The 11,957-nt window shown below is 40.9% G+C and overlaps 1 protein-coding gene across 1 annotated transcript in view; it reads right to left on the bottom strand.

The window, feature by feature from the left end:
• The window catches only part of SGCD (sarcoglycan, delta (35kDa dystrophin-associated glycoprotein)), a 195,005-nt gene that overhangs the window by 32,692 nt on the left and 150,356 nt on the right, over positions 1-11,957 (bottom strand). The gene's annotated exons all lie outside the window — the stretch shown is intronic.

The raw sequence follows: 11,957 nt of genomic DNA on the forward strand, positions 1-11,957 counted from the left end.
ACAGTTCTTAAACTCTTTCCTCCTGTCTTCATTCTCAGCTGCATGGAAGAGCCCTTATGCATTGGGAACTGGAATGAGATTTCCAAATCCTTTTGCTTCTCTCCTTCGATACAAATTAGAAGCAGACGCAAGCTGCCTTGATAAGGTTTCCTCCCTTGCCAGTATAATTTCTTATTATTCTACTTTAAGAACATAAGATCTCCCAAAGGGCCACCTGTCCCTGTCACAGAGTAGGACGTTAGCCATGAAGGAATGCCTAGGGACCAGGACTGATCCCTTCCTTGACTCTGGTTGTCAGCAGCTGAGGGACTCTGTGAGCTGGCTGTGTCATCCAGCCTCTAGAGACACTAATAAGCTTTCCTCACCTCACCTAATTATCAGTTAAGTGTCCCCATTTCTGTAGCATGGGGCTCACAGATGAATTAAATACTCCGAAGTTTTTCTCTAGGTTTCAACCAGCTGCCTCATGATTTCACTGGATGCTTGTTCTGCCTTGGACTGTGAAAAAAACATCATCTTTTTTCTGTGCCACTGGAAATTTTATAGACCTCAAACGTGCCCACTCCCACCAGCCCTCTCTCTGCTACACTGAAGAGTTTCAGTCTCTGCCTGAGGGACTGGCAGCTCCCTCAGTGCCTCCTAATGGAAAAAATTGCCTTGGACAGATTCAACTATACAGGACACTTGTGTCAAAGTCTGGCTCTTGGCCACCATGGAAGTCCCCGTCCAGGCTGTGAGAGCATCACTGTTGGATGCTGTTGAAAGTGAAGGCACTAGGCTGGAGAAAGTGACCTCATTTTATGGTTTTACTAATGGCTTTGGCAAAAATAGAAGGAAAGTTTGAGGGAAATGTGCTGTTGACACACTGAATTGGGCTATTCTGCTCTGCAGAGGAGAACTGGGATATCACAGAGAAACAAATGGACCTGGAGAAAATTTGACTTCAGGGAGTAGAAGAAGAGTGATGGGGTGGAATTTAAAAATATGAAGTCCAAGGTCATGTGCTTAGAAAGTAGTAAAATTTCTTCTTCATACTGGATGCTTCCAGGATGGGAATATCTCTGGGTAAAGGTTGAACACTGCTCATGATTCCTGGCAGTGGGACAGGGCCAAAGGGAAGGCAAACATGACACTAAACTGAAAGGCAAGAGGCAGGTCTAATAGGAAAAAACCAAAACAAAACACATTCTTTTAAGAATCATCAGTGAATCCCTGAACTATTATGTAGCTCCCAGCTCCTCCCCAGTGAGGAGAGCACACAGAGAGTAAATACTGTCATGCCTACTCAAACAGAAAAAGTCTATCCTACAAAGAAAGACTGGAAGGACTTGGCTTTTTAGCTTAGTATCAGGATGACTCAGAATGATACAAATACCATGTATAAATAGATTAGGAGGATAAATAACACAAAGGAAAAAGAACTACTGGCTCTAGGCCAATGTTGGCATAAGAGCAAGTGGCAATAAACTAGTCCCAAATACATTCAGGAAGAAAAGGTGTTTTCTAGCCAAAAGAAGAGCAAAAATGGGAGCATCTTTTCAGTTAGATGGGACAGACCATCCGGCAGATTTGACAAATTCATGATTCTAAGATGTGGTGTCTCAAAATCAGGGGACAAGACTTGCAGGACCAAAAAGTGCCTTTTACTCTTGCTTGCATTCCCTTGGTCTTTTTTTCACTGCCCTCTACTTAAGGAATGACAAGTTGTGGCAAATGGTATTAATGCACAGATCCAACAGTTCAAGAACTAGGAGCTACAATATCCCTTCTCAATCAGAGCTACTATGCCCCTCTCCTCCCTTGACTAAGTACAAAGTAAATGTAAATCAAATTTATTATTGTAAAACATAGCTTCTGCTTCCTGAATGATCTTTTATTAAAACATCTGCTATCTACCATGAAAAATGCATAACACAACATTTCTATTTCATTGCAAAATACTGAAAATATTTTTTTTTTCAACTTATGAGACTCTGGTGCTGCTAAGAGTAACTTACCTCCAAACAAAGACAGTTAGCAGTAAACAAACATATAATTTGTATTTAAACATGCTATACTGTACATTCCTAGGCAATAATTTATTCTTTCTCACAGTATTATATCACAGCAATTTCTTTTAAAAGCCATACCTACTGATTCCCTCTTCTGACACTGTGTAATTTACCACCAATAAATGTTCATAAACAGTTGGACTGAAAAATCCATAAAGCCATTTCAGCTTTATTTTAAGTTCCATTTAATGTCCCTCAAAAATGATTCCAATGTGTTTCCATTAGCTGGTTCTCTGCCCAATAACTTAATTCCACACAATCAGTCAGGAACTTATAAAGCATATGACAGGATCTACCTAAAGTGTTTTGAATCACCATAAGGATTCACTCAAAGAGTGTTTGGGTTTTTTTCTCCCCCTTCTGGTGCAAAAAGGTGTGGGGGCACAAATATCAAAGACCTCCATATGTGCTCATTTCATGCAAGAACAAAAATCACAGGCCCTATGACATGGGAATATTTAGGGTTCAATTTCAGGGTTTGGGCATTACTCTCATTCTTTCTTTCTCTTCTTTCATTTGAGACTCAGAAGAAAGACTGCACAAGAACAGGGCTGCCAAATAAGAGTTTGCGTTTGGTCTGGCACTAGTTTCTTAGGAGCCTGCTGCCACATCCAGGAGAGAAGCCTGACTGCAGTTTGGACCACTGCAAGTGAGCTGCTGAAGTAACAGCCACCTTCTCAACCTCTTCTCACCTCCCACTTCCCATTCCTCACCCATGAGAGAAGCCTCCAGTGCCACTGGTCTGTTGCACCCTCTGAACAGCTCTAGCTCTTGCACAGGAAGGCTCTGTCCTTCCCTGCTGCAGAGCACACACCTGGCACAGCCCTCTTGCCTCCAACATGGAAGCGACAAAAAAGATCTAGTGGGTTGGGCTTTTGCCAATCATCTTGCTTTATGACTCGAATCCAAGACAAAGGAAAACCAAGGTGCCTTTTTATCCCTGTTTTGCATTGAAACAAAGCAGAAGCATCATGTTTTGTGTGTGCACGTTGTTTTGCTGGGGAAGCCTTTTGAAACACTAATTCTTTTTATCCAAATGTGGAGTTGGTTGATCAATCTCATGAGCTTTGTGAGGAAAGACAAGGAGATCACTAACACCCCACCAATGCAAAGGCTCTGGTTGGATGCCAGCAACTCCACAGGGGAGAGAGGAGGTTCAAACATCCCAAGAAATGAGCAAATCTCAGCTGGAATGTGCGTCCTCTTGACCAGCAACAAATCCAACCAGAGGTAAGTGGGCATCAACAGTTCAGCTTTCCAAGCTACCTCTTGCTTTTCCTGTGTGCTGCAAAAGTACCTGAGCTGTATGACACTGTACTGTCACCTTCCCTGCTGCAAAATCAAAGGCCATCTCTGCTTCCCCTGCCCAGAACCGGGGTCCAGCCATCATGGCAAGATACCAATCACATACTGATCCCTCTGCACAAAACCTGCTCTAGGCTTCTACTGCTATCAGTTGGAAGGGAGAGAAGTGGAGCTCAAAGGCAACAAGAGGTATTTTTGCAGTAATGATTGATGCTCCTGCAGTCAAAGGTAGGTGGCATTCAGCTGAATTGCACTTGGGGGTGAACAGAACCACCAAGGAGAGAAATCAGGTTTCCACTCAGGTGCAGATGCACCTGGTTAGCTATTCCTCTCTTAACCTTTTTCTTTTCTTCCTAGACAACACATTTCTTTCCCACTCTGTGTATTCCTTTAGTAATAATTCCAGACACACAGCACACCTTTAGCATTGTATATCACTGCTTTATAATGAAATTGGCGTCTCAGAGCCCTGTCACAGACTTGGTGATTAAGTTGGCTTAAGTGTATTTTCTCTTTAGCACTCTGCCTTAATGCAGCACTGTGCAAATGAGGGGAGAAGGGGAAGGATTTGCTATTTTTTCTATCTAAAGTCAAGACACAATGTGTAGCATGCTGGTGATCTCCATAAACTACCTCTACTTCTGCTATTATTGATCGGGACACATTCAGCAATTTGTTCATGAAAACAGCTGTCTGACGAGGTTCTCTCCTCTGTAGGTTTCATCAGGGTAATACGTGACAGTCTCAGAAAGGTGTCTGTGCAAATAGATGTCCAGGAAGTAAATCCAATACAATATAGGTAGAAATGATTTGTGCGCCTTCCTTTTAATTCCTAGCTTTAAAAGCCTTATTCATCCTTAATTTATGTTTTTAAATGGATGAACATAGTAATTGCTGTTACTCCCTTTGAATCCCATCAAATCTGAAATCAATAAGAGCTCCATTTCAGGGCCCAGCAATAATAGCCTGGCTAGGTTAAGTCAGTGCACTGAACAAAAGCCATAAAGCTTCATTCATGTTTCTTTCCAGGATACTACAAAAATAGTTCACTGCAAAGGTCTGTCTGTCTGTCTGCCTTCATTGTCAAAGTCTTAAGGAGTTTTTTGTTTAAGGACAATCTAGCTAATGATATAATGACCCACATCACCAAAGGTGTTTATATTAAAAATGTAATATAATTTATTTAGAAGCTTTTAGATATTTATCTTAGCACTGTATGCACATGGGGAGTGAATCAACCCTCAGGCTGTGGTTGAGCTAGGTCAGCCAGGAGCTCCTTGTGCCTCCAGCCTCTCCAGCTCTCTAGGGTGGAGAAGCAGTTATGTGACTCATAATCCCAAGAAATAAATGGAACCTGGTTTTAAACTTATTGCAAACAATAAGATGAGCTGCAAGCTCTGAGATGAGGGTGTGGATCATTAGTGATGTATGTGTCTGTAGACACACACTGATCTTCAGCTGCCTAGCTCCAGCAGTTGAATGTCTGAGAAACATAAAGGGAATAACAGGAAAGAAGAGAAGAGCTTGTATCCAAACTGTGAAAAGACATACAAAGAACGGTTGCTACAACTTATGCTGACCTCTAGATATTTCCTTGACTAATTTTGGGATCCTTCAAAACTTTTCTGCAGTTCGAGAATAGCAATGTCATCACTGAATTCCTTTCAATCTCTTCTTGGCATTCTTGTGCAAAGTTGCAAAGAAACTCAGGAGAGCACCTGAAGTAAGAATACACAGCAGAAATTTATCAAGGAGAATATTATGTGAGCTTCAGACAGATCAGGTTGTGAGGGCTGTGGAAGACACTTAGGAAATAAAACATAAATCTGCCACACTTTTAAACTTGATTTCAGTGTTTGGCAAGTGTACAGTATGTTTCTTTCATAATCCTTGTGACATTTAGTCAATATTAATCTGATGGTGGATGATTCTTCTTTTTCCTTAAACAGGATTAAGGTAATGCAATCTGAACACACATTTCAGCCTGGACTAGAAACCTATACACTTTACATAAATGCTATCCTTTTTGTCCAGAATGTACTTTGAAGCAAAAGCAAACACAAGGAAAACTTCCAGTATATCTCCCTCCCAACACACATTGTTTCCTCCAACAAAAGATAAGTTTACAATCTGTTTGAGTGGACTTTGAAAAAGGAGGACAATGTTATTTGAATTAGTCATTAAAAGGAATGGACAACAGCATCTACACCTATTGCCCTCAAGGCAGCAAAGGAACCAGAAGTGTTCATTCAAGTATTGTATGTTTGCTCAAGATTTGGTCATTTTAATTTTTTCCCTTATACAATGGGAAAAAAACCCAACAAAACAAGCAACTAAACTATTTGGAAGAAAGCATCCAGAAATCCCCCCACAGCCTCTGGGAAAAAAAAAACCCAAACAAACATCCAATTAAACCAAATCATATTTTTATATGTAGTTTTAAAAATGTTTTGTCACTTGATGAAACTCTCTTGCTATGCCTGAATGCTACCAGCAGTGGAGGCTGTTTCCAGCCTTGCTAGTGCCACTGCTAAAACCTGGTATCTTCATTTCTCACTGTATTTCCTTCCTTTCCTAAGTTCATTCTCTGTCCTTTTTCCAGAGGACCAACGACTACATGACACCTTGGCAATGGCTCTGGGTCTGCACTAGTATTACTGCTGAATTACCTATAAGCAGTACCTAGTGAATATTAGAAGCTACTTTCTAAAGAAGTTCATACATCTCCAGCAAAAGGTCAAGTGCCTGTCCAAGCCTTGTGAGTAGCACAGTCGTGGCACTCTTTTCCCTTGCTGAGAGCACAGAAGGGAGCTCTGGAGCAACCCAGGTGCCTTTGAAGGAGCCTGAGCAAGCAGGAGTTCATTAGCAAGTGGAAGAACTGGGAAAGGCCTCTAACCCCAGGCTGAGGGCACAGCATTTGCTTCCAGAAGAAGAGCAAGATACCCCAGCAAGGTACCACGGCCACACCGTGGTGGCACCGAGACATCTTTGTGTTAAAAGTAACTCCCTCTCTGCTGATTTTGTCAAGGAAAAGGATCAAAGAAGGAAAATGTTTCCGTTTGCTAAGAGATCAGTCATGCAGCACCATTTCTCCTTTGAAAAAGCTACTTACAGACCTGTAGCAAGGACATGTTTTTCAGGAAAATGTACAAAAAGCACAACACAAAGATTCAAGCTTGGCATTTATCCTCGGACATGAGGTTACAGCAGACTCAATGGTGAGGCCAGAAAGCTTTGTTTCCTCTCTGGATCCAGCCTGATTTCAACACTTGGCTACCAAAGTTGTTCCCTCTGCCACATCATAATGGTTGCTGTAAAGGGCAGCCTTGCATGTCCTGACCCATAAATAATCACTTATGAAGGGTATATGCAGCAAAAATGGGGGGTAATTCCTGGAAGTTGATACATTTCTAACTTACACCACCCTCTGAAATAACTAGTACCAGTCAAATAGCTTTGTGTATTATTTTAATGAAATATAACTACCCTTGCACTGATTAAAGTTACTCTGCGGTAAATACTGCAGCAAACATAAGGTAGAAAGGACAAGCCAAGAAGATACTAAACTTGTAATATTGAGGGAATGTGAGCAGAGTCCCTTAACAAGGCTGGCTTTGCAGCCACAGTTCTGCAGGGCTCCTCCCTGACCAAACTACTACAAGCTCCCTGAAAATGTTTGTAGATGTGAAGCTTTAGAGACAGCTGGGCCAGCTTACATAGACATATTAGTTCACCACATTAATTTTAAATCATGTTCTCCTCTTGTCCAAAGTGAAGGACACTGTGACTGCTTTCTTAACCCTTCCATGAGTACCTAACCCAGCACTTCACATCCTGCAAATACAGAACAGGTTATTCCCTCTGCCCCCAGCAAGAGAAGACCCCAACTCCCATTTGAAAAAGCTTTCTATGAGTCAATCTAGCAGTGATCCCACTGACTCTAAGCTTGAGCTATGTTGCTTTTATCATTGGTGTTTTTCTACTAAAACCTCCAAAGTCCTTAATAAACAGCTCATATATAAAATGCTGGAAATGTGCCTGGGAATTAATTACTTCAAAGTTGTTGATAAATTTGCAGGAACATTTCCACAGCTGACTCCTCATTTCAGGTGCATTTCCAGGCACCTGAAGAGAAACTGGAATGAAGAATGCTCCCAGACTAACAGTCCTGAAAGTCTAACCTGTGGTTAGCATTTGTGTGCTCCATGTGGTTCATCACCCAGAGGGAACATGCTACAGTGGAAGAACATCTGCAAGATAGAAAAAGAGCTCCTAGATAATAAATTATTTGAAGGTAGGGGTTGCTAGGGGTGGATGAGAACAAAGGTACATTTTAGCCATCACTGTGCTGGGGAGGTCTGCAATGCATGGGGGGTGGGTCATGTCTCCTGCAGAGAAGTTCCAGAAGTCTTTTCACTGGAAGATGAAAGGCATCCTTCTCCACTCTAAATACAGCTATTTTAGTTAGGGTTTGCTACAGGGAAAGGCTTTAGTCACTTTTTTGTCATGAGGCTACATTAAAAGAAAAGCTTATGCTTTGGTAGTATAAATATCTAAGTGAGGGCCACTTTTTTCAGAGACTGAGAGTGGGAGCAATTTGGGAGCAATCCCTGTATTCTTCCATTACAGAAAAGGGACTTTGTGGTTTTATGAGTAATCCTATCATTGCAAAGCAAAATGGTAATCTTAAGAGTGGTTAAAAAGCATGGCTGATTTGCAACTGGACAGCATCCAGCCCATGCCATCCTACCTCCCACGCAAACCTTCCTCCACCACTCAAAACCAGGGACTGCAAAAGCCTGTGAGCTGCAGGAACATGTCTTTGGTGCTTTCATCCCAGCTCAATGCAATGTATGTGGATTCCCATCAATATTTAGACTTTAAAAAAATAAAAAAATGGTTAAATCCATCATAAATATTAAACACCAGAGTATGCTGGCAAGTTTCCCTGAAAACAAACTTTGAAAAATAATCTCCAAAAAAGACGTCAAGGCCCTCTGGAGAAGTGACACTGGCATGTCAGCAGACGTTGTCTTCTAAGGCTAAATGAAGCATCTGACCAGATTTAAATTTCTGTAAGAACGCATGCTAATTGAAATTGCTTTAGATTTAATTAAAAATGCTTTTCTATAAAGATAATAATGTAACTCTGTCAATTAGTATCAAGTGGCATCTAGAGGGCGTATTTAAAAACTAATCTGGAGAATAAATAGAGCTAATTAACAGTCAGAATAATGCTTTATGACTGTCTTTTGTTTATAAATGCTATAATAGTCATTATGCTATTAAATGAAATTGGTAATTAATATATATCAAAGCTATTTTTTAATGCTCTTTTAACTAAAGAGCATTTCTTACACACCATTTTTCAGGCGATCCAAACACAATCCATTCCTGGAGGGAGGGAGGAGGGGGAAAGAAGACCTGCTGTAAGATGGAGTCCATACAAGTTCAATCAGGACCTGCTCATTCATCTCCTGTCACACAGACCAGATGTGGTTATGAGCCTGTGAGGGACACGCAGCCAGGGTTGCCAAAGTGCTCTGCCAACCAGGACCATGGCCAGCACAGGGAAGGTTTGCACATCACCCCAGAAGCAGCACTAGGGACCCATTCAGCAAGCAGAGACGTGGTAGATTTTACCTTCAAAAACTAAGCCTTGTAAAAGCCAAGTCACAGTTCTGAGGAACGAGGACAACTCTGAGGTTTACTGTAGTATCTTTCTGAAAGACCATGAGGTGCTCAAATACTACAGGAGTGAAGCTTGTAAAAGAAAGCTGTGCTAACAGTGAAGATGTGCTGCCATCTGACCCCACTGCAAGGGTGGAAAAGATGGCTGGGCAATTGCAGGCACTGACAGATGAGCTTGGAAGAAAAAGGTCAGACCAGATTTGGCATGAGGCACAGTTTCTACATGACTTTTTGTAGGCAAACATGAGCTCCTTCTGAGACATCTGGGCCAATGCAGCTGCTGAGCTCCTGGCTGGCTCTGAGTGAGGCAGAGGGAACTCATGCTTGTGTCTGGAAAAGGTTGCATAGATGCTACTGGAGTTGACCATGGTCAAAAGGCTCAGAGGGCTGCCCTTGTCCTCAAACAGAGGTTCCTGTTACCCTCCAATCTCTCCTGTGACAACAGGTCTGAATGGATTCACTAAAGCAAATAAAATCACTGAAGTACTCTGAATTACATCATGCATTAAAAGCAGAAGGGACCAACTCTTCCTGTGCCCTTTTATGGTTAAAAATCAGAAATAACCCCCCAAAATACAACTAAAATAAGAAACATTTGATTTTGTAATCTGCATAACCCATGTTGTGCAATTTTTGAAGCACCATCACACGCAGCAAGTCTTTCTTGTATTATTTTAGCCACAATTCTGTGTATTCACTCTTTTTTAATGCCTTGCTAATGTTGAAAAATCCTTTCACTAACAGAGTAGAGTTAATTTCAAAAAAGGAAAGCACCTCTTTTCTCATGACAAGGCTTCAGCATTACTTTATAGAATAAACTTTCAGAATCAGCTTTGAAGAGTGTACAAAGAAAAAAGTGATTATCATTAGCAAGATTAAAAGCAAGCCACAAACCCAAGAACTGCTGCTCTAACCTCTGCAAGATGACTTTTATGCCAGACTGCAGACATACATGTCCTTCTATAACGAGTTTGTGTTCAGCAACAAGAACAAGTTGAGATTATTTAGGCAGCGTAGACAGGTGTCAGCAGACACATACCCACAGCACCTGAGATCCCAAACACCAGAAAAATGATCAAAGGAATTTGTCTGTGTACTACAACTTGGACTAGCCTCAAGTGCAGACAAAAACACTGGAAGAAATACGAACATATGGTATAATACTTCCCAGCATGGCAAACAGCCATGACAACCACTTTTGGAGATAAAATTAGATTGGGGAAGCAAAGCTGGAGAAAAACAAAGCCAAACATGAACTCTGAAAGCATTTCAGCTCAAGGTCATTTAAATACTCACCATATAACATCACCAGCAGGACCATTCTACCTTGCTTTTTGTTTTGTTTTTGTTTTTTTTCCTGATAGATCTGAACAAGCCAATCAAACCCTGAGAAACACTTAATTGCAGATAAAAATGAAAGTGCACCACAGCAGTTAACAGTATTTTAGTATTTTAAGTATGTTACTTATTCGGGAGACTAAACCAAGGCAGAAACCCAAAATAATTATCAAAACTAATTGCTGATTTCTCCAAACTACAAAGAGACTAAAAAGCAGTGTTTTTGTAAGTATGTAATCTGAAAAGAAGTATTTGCAACTTGTGAAGTTTTAGTTGGTTTTTTTTTAAGAACCAGTGACAGAAATCTCTCATTTTAAGGTCTTCAAGAAAACACTTAGAAACTGTTGCTGCCTGACTTTACTTACCTTGCACAAAAAACTGTACAATTAATTACCTCTGAAGGGAGATTTAAGGTAGGACATGGACTGTGACAAATGTTCCCCAGCTCTGTAACACTGCAAGAATTTTGAAAGGTCCCTTTCCAAGTTTTAAGCTAAAAAAAGATACTGTTAGTTTTGTGAAGTTCAATATTTATCCCACAGATCTCACCTAACTTTGTAGAGCTGGTGACTGAACTATTTGAGTATGCACCAACAGTGACTTGCACAGAGCTACACTTGGCCTTTCTACAAACAGGAAACATCTAGAATAGCACGACATCAGGTAATGAAAGATGTTAATGGCTGGATACAAAGACCAAATCATGATGGTTACACTAAAAGGCTCTAATTTTAAGCTCCTTAAATTATATGTAATAAACTAATTAAACACTATATATTATCTAGTAAATAGTAAGAAATAAAAATACATCATTCTAAGCTACTTCATTGGTCTCTGTGTTTGGGAGCCTGCTAGAGAAGTAAGGAGCAGCTGGAGCAAACAGATGCATCCAAATGAAGCCACTAAAAAGAGGTATCAGCGCATCCCCGGACAGCAGTGGCACTTTTGTGACTCATGGCTAGAAATATCAAGCTACTCATCTGCTCCTACAAGAAAACTTTTATGAGTAAGTCTAACAAAAGAGCATGGATTGAACTGCAGAGCAAGATAATCCAAGTTGCTGAGAGGTAATTTCATATAGCTATCAAATAAATTTCAAAATTTTACTACTACCATCATTGTTTCTTAACAATTAAAAAAACCCACAACAAAACAAACAACAAACAACTCCCACTCCCCAAGTCCCAAGTGTACCCCCCATTTTTCTTAGGAACTGTTTATGTAAAGCCTAGGAGGCAGGACAACTGAGGGGACAGATCCTGCACAGGCAAAAGAAGAGCTCAAGCTGCCCCTCTGTCTTGAAAGGCAGACAGGAATTAGGTGCATTGGTGGGGTTGGCTTCTCAACCCACCCACAGCATAACTGGAGATGGCTTAGAGATGCACAATGTGCTCTCACATGTGGCTAAGGAAAGATAATTAATGTAACAGCCACTGATCTACTCAAGGAATTAATACACAGTCCTAACTCAGGCTGAGTTTTTCACTGCAGGTCTCCTTGGTATTCATTTCAGAATGAAGGAGGAGCTGGTGAAAGGGGTGCAATCAAAACCATGAAGCCTGAATTTTCCCT

This window comes from Chaetura pelagica, unplaced genomic scaffold, assembly GCF_000747805.2.
Source record: "Chaetura pelagica isolate M959 unplaced genomic scaffold, ChaPel_1.0 scaffold356, whole genome shotgun sequence".
Lineage (NCBI taxonomy): Eukaryota > Metazoa > Chordata > Aves > Apodiformes > Apodidae > Chaetura > Chaetura pelagica.